This window comes from Pleurodeles waltl, chromosome 12 (genome assembly GCF_031143425.1).
Source record: "Pleurodeles waltl isolate 20211129_DDA chromosome 12, aPleWal1.hap1.20221129, whole genome shotgun sequence".
NCBI lineage: Eukaryota > Metazoa > Chordata > Amphibia > Caudata > Salamandridae > Pleurodeles > Pleurodeles waltl.
Window position 1 is genome coordinate 2,458,182 of NC_090451.1, and position 12,500 is coordinate 2,470,681.

The 12,500-nt window shown below is 39.3% G+C and overlaps 2 non-coding genes across 2 annotated transcripts; both read left to right on the plus strand.

The window, feature by feature from the left end:
* The first annotated feature begins 2,053 nt into the window (after nt 1–2,053).
* Nucleotides 2,054–2,135, plus strand: TRNAS-GCU (transfer RNA serine (anticodon GCU)). Its single transcript has one exon. It is a non-coding gene; the product is annotated as a tRNA-Ser (tRNA).
* A 5,827-nt stretch (nt 2,136–7,962) lies between these two features.
* Nucleotides 7,963–8,044, plus strand: TRNAL-AAG (transfer RNA leucine (anticodon AAG)). Its single transcript has one exon. It is a non-coding gene; the product is annotated as a tRNA-Leu (tRNA).
* Nucleotides 8,045–12,500: the final 4,456 nt, after the last annotated feature.

A 12,500-nucleotide genomic window follows, 5' to 3' on the forward strand; every position in this document is an offset into this window, starting at 1 on the left:
TGCCTTTTTCTAACGTGAAATGTGCTATTTTCCTGAAGGACATGAAACTGTACTTTCCCAGAAGCTAGAGATGTGTGTAGCTGTAGTAAATTCTTTCTCATGGGACCCTACTTGCTCAAGGAGACATTCTTGCTGAATGCAACAGTGTAATTTGTAACAGGTGCAAGGCTGCCTGGAGTAGGAGAAAACAATGGAACTACTGACTGTAGCGTAAAATGTAACTTTTCTTACCTGACATTCCAACCGATGAAAACGTCAATAACATGGGCCAATCAACGACATGAGAACTGTGGTTTGTGTAAAACTCTGGTGAAGATTATTGGACAGAGATGACGATGCACCAATGATTATCCATTAACGAATTAGGAGTAAATTAGACAGTTTTGATTTAACCACATGACCCGAGGAGAAATCAGGCATTTATTGGACATTCCACTCCAAGCCATTCTTTGCCATTCTACTGAGCCATTTAGGCCATTTCGTTTGAGACGTTGCCGTTTGATCGCCCTGTTACTCTAAACCACCCTTTACTTATTCCTTACCTGATACTTACTTCTCCTCTATATGAGGGAAGTTCTTGTTCCTTAGCTATGCCATACTGATACTTTGCCCTGCCCTTTCTTTGCTGATGATGCAAACGACTGATGTCCCGAGGACGAAGACTGATGCTGTTTGTTGATCCGTTGGATGGGTAACTATCTGATGAAAATTGTAATTGTCTGTTTGCCTTTTCTTTCTAGATACCAACTGCTCTTTGATAGAGGCCATAGTTAGATGTTTTCCAAATTTGAGTTTGCTAAATTGTTTTGCATGAAGCCCAACATGCTGAGGCTAATACGAGGTTATTTAAGGTGTTCACTAAAATCTGACACAAATAGACAAATGACTGAGTTCTTGCTTTGTTGAACCATGCACTACTGAGACTTTGCTAAGTTGCTTCTTAATAATTATGTGTTAATACTGAGTGAATATTCTCTATGCATTGATTAATTGCGTTTCTAATTGCAAATCTGAAGAGTTACTAATGAGATGAATTCCTGATGAGATTAACAGAAATGACTTTAGATTGTAACCAGTAGGGAAATAAATATCCTAACACTTAACTAAATTGGTGTGGTTATTCATGACTGAAAGATCATGGTGTGTTCACTTTATTGACTCTCGTTAAAGGTTATTGATTAGCATGCTGATTAGTTATTGCGATTGTTGTTGAGATATTGATCTATTGATTTGTGATGCCAAAAGACATCTCGTACTGGGAAGTCCCCGAACCTGGACTAAAAGGTTCATCGACCTAGGCGTGTCTCCTTGTAAGTTTACTTATCAAGGCTCTGACGCGCCTTCACTAATAAAAAGTAATCTGATTGCTTGCTGCGGAGTCATCGTCAACAAAAACTACCAAAATATTACTTCAATGTATTGTAATTACGACTGCCTCAGTTTTATGCATTACGTGAGTAGTCGGACAGCAATTTATTTAGCGCAAAAATATTTCTTGTTGATGCACGTACGTTTTTAAACTGAAGTGTCATAGCTGTAGCGGCAATACTCCCAGTTTAGGTGGTTTTATAAACTAAGTTTTACTTTCTCCTACTTAAAACTTTTTGCAGAACAATGCACATTAAATGGGAAGGCAGTTTTCCTTAATTGTGTACTATTTGCTGCCTAATGTTGACATGTAAGCACACCACCAATAACTGACACCTAGAGACTCGAAAGCGCCATACCAGTACAATATTTGTATGATATTGCACTTTAAATCCACGTACAACTGAATTAAAGCAATCTTAGCTCATTTGAGGGTAGTGTGATAGCACATCACATATGGATAGAACACGTTTGGAAAATGTAATTTTCATGATTACATTACATTTAACATATAAATTCAAGCTGAAGAGGGATGGACAACAAGGTCGTATAGAGCAATGCTGAAGACAACAAGTTACCATAACAATCTGTAAATATATGCTCTTTATTATGTTTAGACAACTATCACCTAATAGAACACATTTTGGCTACCATATTTTGTACTCCTGAAACATGGCGTTTTGAAGACGAGGTGGCCGAGTGGTTAAGGCGATGGACTGCTAATCCATTGTGCTCTGCACGCGTGGGTTCAAATCCCATCCTCTTCGGTTTATTGTTCCGTCTTTAGTTTTTAGTATGTGTAGGGCTGGGTTAACCCTATTTTATGTGAAAGTTAAATGATATATCCCATGGTATTTCCGGCAGTACAACGGCTCAGTTTGGAAACACCGTTCAGTTGAGTACTGTGCTTAGGCATTACTGTAAACAGCGCCAGCCGGGTTCTGCTCATGAATCACAAAATCTTTCCTGAGGCGGAGGTTTGGTAAGTTGAGGGACGTAGATAGTTTGATTCCTTATCCTTAAAGAAAGAGAAGCAGCGCGTGTGGGACGCCAATGTAAGGTTTGTCTTCCTACGGACTCTCAGGACTGGCGCTCCCTGAAACCTCCCATGGCCCGGGGCCAATCCTGACCTACTGAATGTATCACGTGCCTGCTGCTGTTGGCGTTGACTTTCCTAGGATCACTTCACAGGCTATACACCCTTATTCTCCAACTCCCCTATACAACAGAACATCTCACTTCAGAAAGCTTACAGAAACAGTTTTGCACAGGGTAGTGTGGCCGAGCGGTCTAAGGCGCAGGGTTAAGGCTCCAGTTTCTTTGGAGGCGTGGTTTCGAATCCCACCGCTGCCAGGATTTTTCAACTCACAAAAGTATTTTGTCTGCATCAGTGTCTCACTCTCTGCCTTCTGCACCTACGATCCACATAGCGAGAGGTGAGACTATGTAAAGTGTTGACGTATACATATAAGGGTAGCCAGACAGTGGGACCGAGCCTTCTTATTTTAAAAAACCACAACCTAAGGTGACAAGAATTGTATCGGTAAACAAACCAGCTGTCTTGAAGTCTAACTATAGAGGCGACAAGAGGGGTCACTGTGATGCTGAAAGTTCAGTGTGTGTAAACAGTAGAACGCTGTGTGATACGTTTCCTTGCAGTGATGACAGCTCGCGTTTCTAAAGCAGAGAGCAAACATACAATGGGGAAGAAGAATAAATAAGGAAAGACATATATTATATGCAGACAGTTATTATACTTTGCTTTTCACCTGTAACTCGCTCAACTGTCGGTGAATGCTGCGTTACCCTGCATAGCCAGGTCACCACAGCAGGTGTCCACAGTGTTTGGCCAAGTTACTATAGTGGTGAGCTTGTAGATGTGAGGTAGCGTGGCTGAGCAGGCTAAACTGGCTAGATTTAGGCTCCAGTCTCTCTGGAGCCGTGGGCTTGAATCCCAACACTTTAAGTTTACTTGAACCAAATACTTTTGCAAAAAAGGTTCATGTAATAAATATTCATTAGGGTCGTGGTTGTGAGTATGACACTAATGGATAAAAGTGGGAGTAACAATGCTACAATTCCTGAGACTACCACTGCACTAACAGCCTGGGAGAGGTTTGAGCTGGATACAAGATACTTGCATGAGGGAACTAACTCGAAAGGGGAACTATCCACTGATGTGTTCTATCGCTTGCTGAGTGAGTATGTTGACACAATGGATGCAAAAGATTGTTTTGTGTGTACACAGATTCCTGTTTCGGTACAAGAGGCGGTTACCTATCATAGACTGTCATTAACATATGGGATACGTTGTAGTCTGTTACTAACAAGATTCTATAACCAGGAAGAGATTCAATATTTTTACTCAAATCATGATCTTGTGTTTTCTAATGTGCCTATCATAGAGGATGTGAGTGGGGTAGCTAAGTACTATAGCATAAAGTTAGTTAAAGGAGTCTTTCAGGCGACATTAACAATTAGTACATCTTATGCACACCACAATAATTTGACATGTTTGCTTACACCTGTAGAGAAAAGCTTTTTAGATCACAGGGAAGAGAGAAGAAGGGCATTGAAGGGTAAACTAGAGAAAGGATTACAGCAACGGGCCTTTGCTAGTAGTGACGGTTATAGTGCAATTAGAGAACAAGGGAAGTTAGCTTTAGACGCACTACATGTAGGAAAGCTTTGCATATCCAAGACCAAATCATACTATGACAATGTGTTTGTGGGAATGAGTGAATGTAAGCGTGTGTTTTTGTTTCAGAGTAAATGGACGTTCATGTTAAAGGGACAGGATCCAGCAATCCCCGGGATTTATTACATATGTGGACTTAATGTTTATTACCGTCTTCCAAAGGGATAGTATGGGACATGTTATTTGGGGATAGTTTTCCCAAAGATATATCAACTTGACGATTTGAAAAGGTTACCAAAATTGTCTGAATTACATCGTACTAGACATAAGAAAGAGACTGCTGCTGGTGTAGTAGGAGACATATTTGGGACGATAATTTCTTCAGTGGGAGTTATTATGAACTCCATAATAATTCAAAAGTTGTCTACTATTGAGGATAACATGCTGACAAACTTTTCAGGGGCTATACTCCTGATGCATACTGAACTTGCTGCGGAGGGGGCTATGACTCTTCAAAACAGGCTTGCTTTAGACATTCTTTTAGTGAAAAATGGCAGAGTTTGTAGATTGCTCAATGGGTGTAATTGTTGCGCTTACATACCAGATAATAGTAAAGAGATTAGAAGTATGCTTACTAACTTGACTAGGGATAGTACGGACTTGAAGGATTTGAAAGAACCAGGTGTTTGGAAAAAGGTTGGGAAAGGATTTGCTTCAGTGGGAAATTGGATTAGTAACATTTGGCATGGGATATTGTCTAAAATAATACAAGGGATATTGATTGTTATAGATTGCTTATTTGGATCATGGGTGGCATGTAAAATTAGTAAAAGAATAAAATTGAAGATGGCGAAAAATAATAGGAGGAGGGAAGAAAAATAAAGGGAAAAATTATTCAGGGCAAGATCAAAGGGGAAACCAAGAAGGGAAGAGATTGATATGAGGGAATTTTAGTATGTAAAATTAGTAGGGAAGATTTGTGTGATGACAAGAGTCATCAGAGGAGGGATTGCTGGAGTGTGTCTTTTAAAATTAATATTAACATGAAAAGCTTACAATATATTGTGTAATGAAGCTGCATAAAAAATGTGTTAACGTAGAAATAATGCACACATTTGAAATGTGCCCACGGGGAGTGGCTACCAATGTATACGAAGACTAATGAAAGTTATTAATGCTGAATTAATTATGTACTAATGTTTTTAATTTGTATTAACATATCAAAATTGGAGTTATGTATTAGGAGTTTGTTCATTAAGCAGTAGGCCTTAGTTTAGCGAAGGTCTGCGCCTAGCTGCCTGGTCTCATATTAAACTGTCTTTTTCTAACGTGCAATGTGCTATTTTCCTGAAGGACATGAAACTGTACTTTCCCAGAAGCTAGAGATGTGTGTAGCTGTAGTAAATTCTTTCTCATGGGACCCTACTTGCTCAAGGAGACATTCTTGCTGAATGCAACAGTGTAATTTGTAACAGGTGCAAGGCTGCCTGGAGTAGGAGAAAACAATGGAACTGCTGACTGTAGCGTAAAATGTAACTTTTCTTACCTGACATTCCAACCGATGAAAACGTCAATAACATGGGCCAATCAACGACATGAGAACTGTGGTTTGTGTAAAACTCTGGTGAAGATTATTGGACAGAGATGGCGATGTACCAATGATTATCCATTGAGGAATTAGGAGTAAATTAGACAGTTTTGATTTATCCACATGACCCGAGGAGAAATCAGGCATTTATTGGACATTCCACTCCAAGCCATTCTTTGCCATTCTACTGAGCCATTTAGGCCATTTCGTTTGAGACTTTGACGTTTGTTCGCCCTGTTACTCTAAACCACCCTTTACTTATTCCTTACCTGATACTTACTTCTCCTCTATATGAGGGAAGTTCTTGTTCCTTAGCTATGCCATACTGATACTTTGCCCTGTCCTTTCTTTGCTGATGATGCAAACGAATGATGTCCCGAGGACGAAGACTGACGCTGTTAGTTGATCCGTTGGATGGGTAACTATCTGATGAAAATTGTAATTGTCTGTTTGCCTTTTCTTTCTAGGTACCAACTGCTCTTTGATAGAGGCCATAGTTAGATGTTTTCCAAATTTGTGTTTGCTAAATTGTTTTGCATGAAGCCCAACATGCTGATGCTAATATGAGGTTATTTAAGGTGTTCACTAAAATCTGACGCAAATAGACAAATGACTGAGTTCTTGCTTTGTTGAACCATGCACTACTGAGACTTTGCTAAGTTGCTTCTTAATAGTTATGTGTTAATACTGAGTGAATATTCTCTATGCATTGATTAATTGCGTTTCTAATTGCAAATCTGAAGAGTTACTAATGAGATGAATTGCTGATGAGATTAACAGAAATGACTTTAGATTGTAACCAGTAGGGAAATAAATATCCTAACACTTAACTAAATTGGTGTGGTTATTCATGACTGAAAGATCATGGTGTGTTCACTTTATTGACTCTCATTAAAGGTTATTGATTAGCATGCTGATTAGTTATTGCGATTGTTGTTGAGATATTGATCTATTGATTTGTGATGCCAAAAGACATCTCGTACTGGGAAGTCCCCGAACCTGGTCTAAAAGGTTCATCGACCTAGGCGTGTCTCCTTGTAAGTTTACTTATCAAGGCTCTGACGCGCCTTCACTAATAAAAAGTAATCTGGTCGCTTGCTGCGGAGTCATCGTCAACAAAAACTATCAAAATATTACTTCAATGTATTGTAATTACGACTGCCTCAGTTTTATGCATTACGTGAGTAGTTGGACAGCAATTTATTTAGCGCAAAAATATTTCTTGTTGATGCACGTACGTTTTTAAACTGAAGTGTCATAGCTGTAGCGGCAATACTCCCAGTTTAGGTGGTTTTATAAACGAAGTTTTACTTTCTCCTACTTAAAACTTTTTGCAGAACAATGCACATTAAATGGGAAGGCAGTTTTCCTTAATTGTGTACTATTTGCTGCCTAATGTTGACATGTAAGCAAACCACCAATAACTGACACCTAGAGACTCGAAAGCGCCATACCAGTACAATATTTGTATGATATTGCACTTTAAATCCACGTACAACTGAATTAAAGCAATCTTAGCTCATTTGAGGGTAGTGTGATAGTACATCACATATGGATAGAACACGTTTGGAAAGTGTAATTTTCATGATTACATTACATTTAACATATAAATTCAAGCTGAAGTAGGGATGGACAACAAGGTCGTATAGAGCAAAGCTGAAGACAACAAGTTACCATAACAATCTGTAAATATATGCTCTTTATTATGTTTAGACAACTATCACCTAATAGAACACATTTTGGCTACCATATTTTGTACTCCTGAAACATGGTGTTTTGAAGACGAGGTGGCCGAGTGGTTAAGGTGATGGACTGCTAATCCATTGTATTCTGCACACGTGGGTTCGAATCCCTTTCTCGTCGGTTTATTGTTCCGTCTTTAGTTTTTAGTATGTAGGAGGGCTGGGTTTACCCTATTTTATGTGAAAGTTAAATGACATATCCCATGGTATTTCCGGCAGTACAACGGCTCAGTTTGGAAACACCGCTCAGTTGAGTACTGTGCTTAGGCATTACTGTAAACAGCGCCAGCCGGGTTCTGCTCATGAATCACAAAATCTTTCCTGAGGCGGAGGGTTGGTAAGTTGAGGGACGTAGATAGTTTGATTCCTTATCCTTAAAGAAAGAGAAGCAGCGCGTGCGGGACGCCAATGTAAGGGTTGTCTTCCTACGGACTCTCAGGACTGGCGCTCCCTGACACCTCCCATGGCCCGGGGCCAATCCTGCCCTACTGAATGTATCACGTGCCTGCTGCTGTTGGCGTTGACTTTCCTAGGATCACTTCACAGGCTATACACCCTTATTCTCCAACTCCCCTATACAACAGAACATCTCACTTCAGAAAGCTTACAGAAACAGGTTTGCACAGGGTAGTGTGGCTGAGTGGTCTAAGGCTCTGGATTAAGGCTCCAGTCTCTTTGGAGGCATGGGTTTGAATCCCACCGCTGCCAGTATTTTTCAACTCACAAACGTATTTTGTCTGCATCAGTGTCTCACTCTCTGCCTTCTGCACCTACGATCCACATAGCGAGAGGTGAGACTATGTAAAGTGGTGACGTATATATATAAGGGTAGCCAGACAGTGGGACCGAGCCTTCTTATTTAAAAAAACCACAACCTAAGGTGACAAAAATTGTATCGGTAAACAAACCAGCTGTCTTGAAGTCTAACTATAGAGGCGACGAGAGGGGTCACTGTGATGCTGAAAGTTCAGTGAGTGCAAACAGTAGAACGCTGTGTGATACGTTTCCTTGCAGTGATGACAGCTCGCGTTTCTAAAGCAGAGAGCAAACATACAATGGGGAAGAAGAATAAATAAGGAAAGACATATATTATATGCAGACAGTTATTATACTTTGCTTTTCACCTGTAACTCGCTCAACTGTCAGTGAATGCTGCGTTACCCTGCATAGCCAGGTCACCACAGCAGGTGTCCACAGTGTTTGGCCAAGTTACTATAGTGGTGAGCTTGAAGATGTGAGGTAGCGTGGCTGAGCAGGCTAAACTGGCTAGATTTAGGCTGCAGTCTCTCTTGAGCCGTGGGCTTGAATCCCAACACTTTAAGTTTACTTGAACCAAATACTTTTGCAAAAAAGGTTCATGTAATAAATATTCATTAGGGTCGTGGTTGTGAGTATGACACTAATGGATAAAAGTGGGACTAACAATGCTACAATTCCTGAGACTACCACTGCACTAACAGCCTGGGAGAGGTTTGAGCTGGATACAAGATACTTGCATGAGGGAACTAACTCGAAAGGGGAACTATCCACTGATGTGTTCTATCGCTTGCTGAGTGAGTATGTTGACACAATGGATGCAAAAGATTGTTTTGTGTGTACACAGATTCCTGTTTCGGTACAAGAGGGGGTTACCTATCATAGACTGTCATTAACATATGGGATACGTTGTAGTCTGTTACTAACAAGATTCTATAACCAGGAAGAGATTCAATATTTTTACTCAAATCATGATCTTGTGTTTTCTAATGTGCCTATCATAGAGGATGTGAGTGGGGTAGCTAAGTACTATAGCATAAAGTTAGTTAAAGGATTCTTTCAGGCGACATTAACAATTAGTACATCTTATGCACACCACAATAATTTGACATGTTTGCTTACACCTGTAGAGAAAAGCTTTTTAGATCACAGGGAAGAGAGAAGAAGGGCATTGAAGGGTATACTAGAGAAAGGATTACAGCAACGGGCCTTTGCTAGTAGTGACGGTTATAGTGCAATTAGAGAACAAGGGAAGTTAGCTTTAGACGCACTACATGTAGGAAAGCTTTGCATATCCAAGACCAAATCATACTATGACAATGTGTTTGTGGGAATGAGTGAATGTAAGCGTGTGTTTTTGTTTCAGAGTAAATGGACGTTCATGTTAAATGGACAGGATCCAGCAATCCCCGGGATTTATTATGTATGTGGACTTAATGCTTATTACCGTCTTCCAAAGGGATAGTATGGGACATGTTATTTGGGGATAGTTTTCCCAAAGATATATCGACTTGACGATTTGAAAAGGTTAAAAAAATTGTCTGAATTACATCGTACTAGACATAAGAAAGAGATTGCTGCTGGTGTAGAAGGAGACATATTTGGGACGATAATTTCTTCAGTGGGAGTTATTATGAACTCCATAAAGATTCAAAAGTTGTCTACTATTGAGGATAACATGCTGACAAACTTTTCAGGGGCTATACTCCTGATGGATACTGAACTTGCTGCGGAGGGGGCTATGACTCTTCAAAACAGGCTTGCTTTAGACATTCTTTTAGTGAAAAATGGCAGAGTTTGTAGATTGCTCAATGGGTGTAATTGTTGCGCTCACATTCCAGATAATAGTAATGAGATTAGAAGTATGCTTACTAACTTGACTAGGGATAGTACGGACTTGAAGGATTTGAAAGAACCAGGTGTTTGGAAAAAGGTTGGGAAAGGATTTGCTTCAGTGGGAAATTGGATTAGTAACATTTGGCATGGGATATTGTCTAAAATAATACAGGGGATATTGATTGTTATAGATTGCTTATTTGGATCATGGGTGGCATGTAAAATTAGTAAAAGAATAAAATTGAAGATGGTGAAAAATAATAGGAGGAGGGAAGACAAACAAAGGGAAAAATTATTCAGGGCAAGATCAAAGGGGAAACCAAGAAGGGAAGAGATTGATATGAGGGAATTTTAGTATGTAAAATTAGTAGGGAAGATTTGTGTGATGACAAGAGTCATCAGAGGAGGGATTGCTGGAGTGTGTCTTTTAAAATTAATATTAACATGAAAAGCTTACAATATATTGTGTAATGAAGCTGCATAAAAAATGTGTTAACGTAGAAATAATGCACACGTTTGAAATGTGCCCACGGGGAGTGGCTACCAATGTATACGAAGACTAATGAAAGTTATTAATGCTGAATTAATTATGTACTAATGTTTTTAATTTGTATTAACATATCAAAATTGGAGTTATGTATTAGGAGTTTGTTCATTAAGCAGTAGGCCTTAGTTTAGCAAAGGTCTGTGCCTAGCTGCCTGGTCTCATATTAAACTGTCTTTTTCTAACGTGCAATGTGCTATTTTCCTGAAGGACATGAAACTGTACTTTCCCAGAAGCTAGAGATGTGTGTAGCTGTAGTAAATTCTTTCTCATGGGACCCTACTTGCTCAAGGAGACATTCTTGCTGAATGCAACAGTGTAATCTGTAACAGGTGCAAGGCTGCCTGGAGTAGGAGAAAACAATGGAACTACTGACTGTAGCGTAAAATGTAACTTTTCTTACCTGACATTCCAACCGATGAAAACGACATGAGAACTGTGGTTTGTGTAAAACTCTGGTGAAGATTATTGGACAGAGATGGCGATGCACCAATGATTATCCATTGAGGAATTAGGAGTAAATTAGACAGTTTTGATTTAACCACATGACCCGAGGAGAAATCAGGCATTTATTGGACATTCCACTCCAAGCCATTCTTTGCCATTCTACTGAGCCATTTAGGCCATTTCGTTTGAGACTTTGCCGTTTGTTCGCCCTGTTACTCTAAACCACCCTTTACTTATTCCTTACCTGATACTTACTTTTCCTCTATATGAGGGAAGTTCTTGTTCCTTAGCTATGCCATACTAATACTTTGCCCTGTCCGTTCTTTGCTGATGATGCAAACGACTGATGTCCCGAGGACGAAGACTGACGCTGTTTGCTGATCCGTTGGATGGGTAACTATCTGATGAAAATTGTAATTGTCTGTTTGCCTTTTCTTTCTAGGTACCAACTGCTCTTTGATAGAGGCCATAGTTAGATATTTTCCAAATTTGAGTTTGCTAAATTGTTTTGCATGAAGCCCAACATGCTGATGCTAATACGAGGTTATTTAAGGTGTTCACTAAAATCTGACGTAAATAGACAAATGACTGAGTTCTTGCTTTGTTGAACCATGCACTACTGAGACTTTGCTAAGTTGCTTCTTAATAATTATGTGTTAATACTGAGTGAATATTCTCTATGCATTGATTAATTGCGTTTCTAATTGCAAATCTGAAGAGTTACTAATGAGATGAATTGCTGATGAGATTAACAGAAATGACTTTAGATTGTAACCAGTAGGGAAATAAATATCCTAACACTTAACTAAATTGGTGTGGAAATTCATGACTGAAAGATCATGGTGTGTTCACTTTACTGACTCTCATTAAAGGTTATTGATTAGCATGCTGATTAGTTATTGCGATTGTTGTTGAGATATTGATCTATTGATTTGTGATGCCAAAAGACATCTCGTACTGGGAAGTCCCCGAACCTGGTCTAAAAGGTTCATCGACCTAGGCGTGTCTCCTTGTAAGTTTACTTATCAAGGCTCTGACGCGCCTTCACTAATAAAAAGTAATCTGATCGCTTGCTGCGGAGTCATCGTCAACAAAAACTACCAAAATATTACTTCAATGTATTGTAATTACGACTGCCTCAGTTTTATGCATTACGTGAGTAGTCGGACAGCAATTTATTTAGCGCAAAAATATTTCTTGTTGATGCACGTACGTTTTTAAACTGAAGTGTCATAGCTGTAGCGGCAATACTCCCAGTTTAGGTAGTTTTATAAACTAAGTTTTACTTTCTCCTACTTAAAACTTTTTGCAGAACAATGCACATTAAATGGGAAGGCAGTTTTCCTTAATTGTGTACTATTTGCTGCCTAATGTTGACATGTAAGCACACCACCAATAACTGACACCTAGAGACTCGAAAGCGCCATACCAGTACAATATTTGTATGATATTGCACTTTAAATCCACGTACAACTGAATTAAAGCAATCTTAGCTCATTTGAGGGTAGTGTGATAGTACATCACATATGGATAGAACACGTTTGGAAAGTGTAATTTTCATGATTACATTACATTTAACAT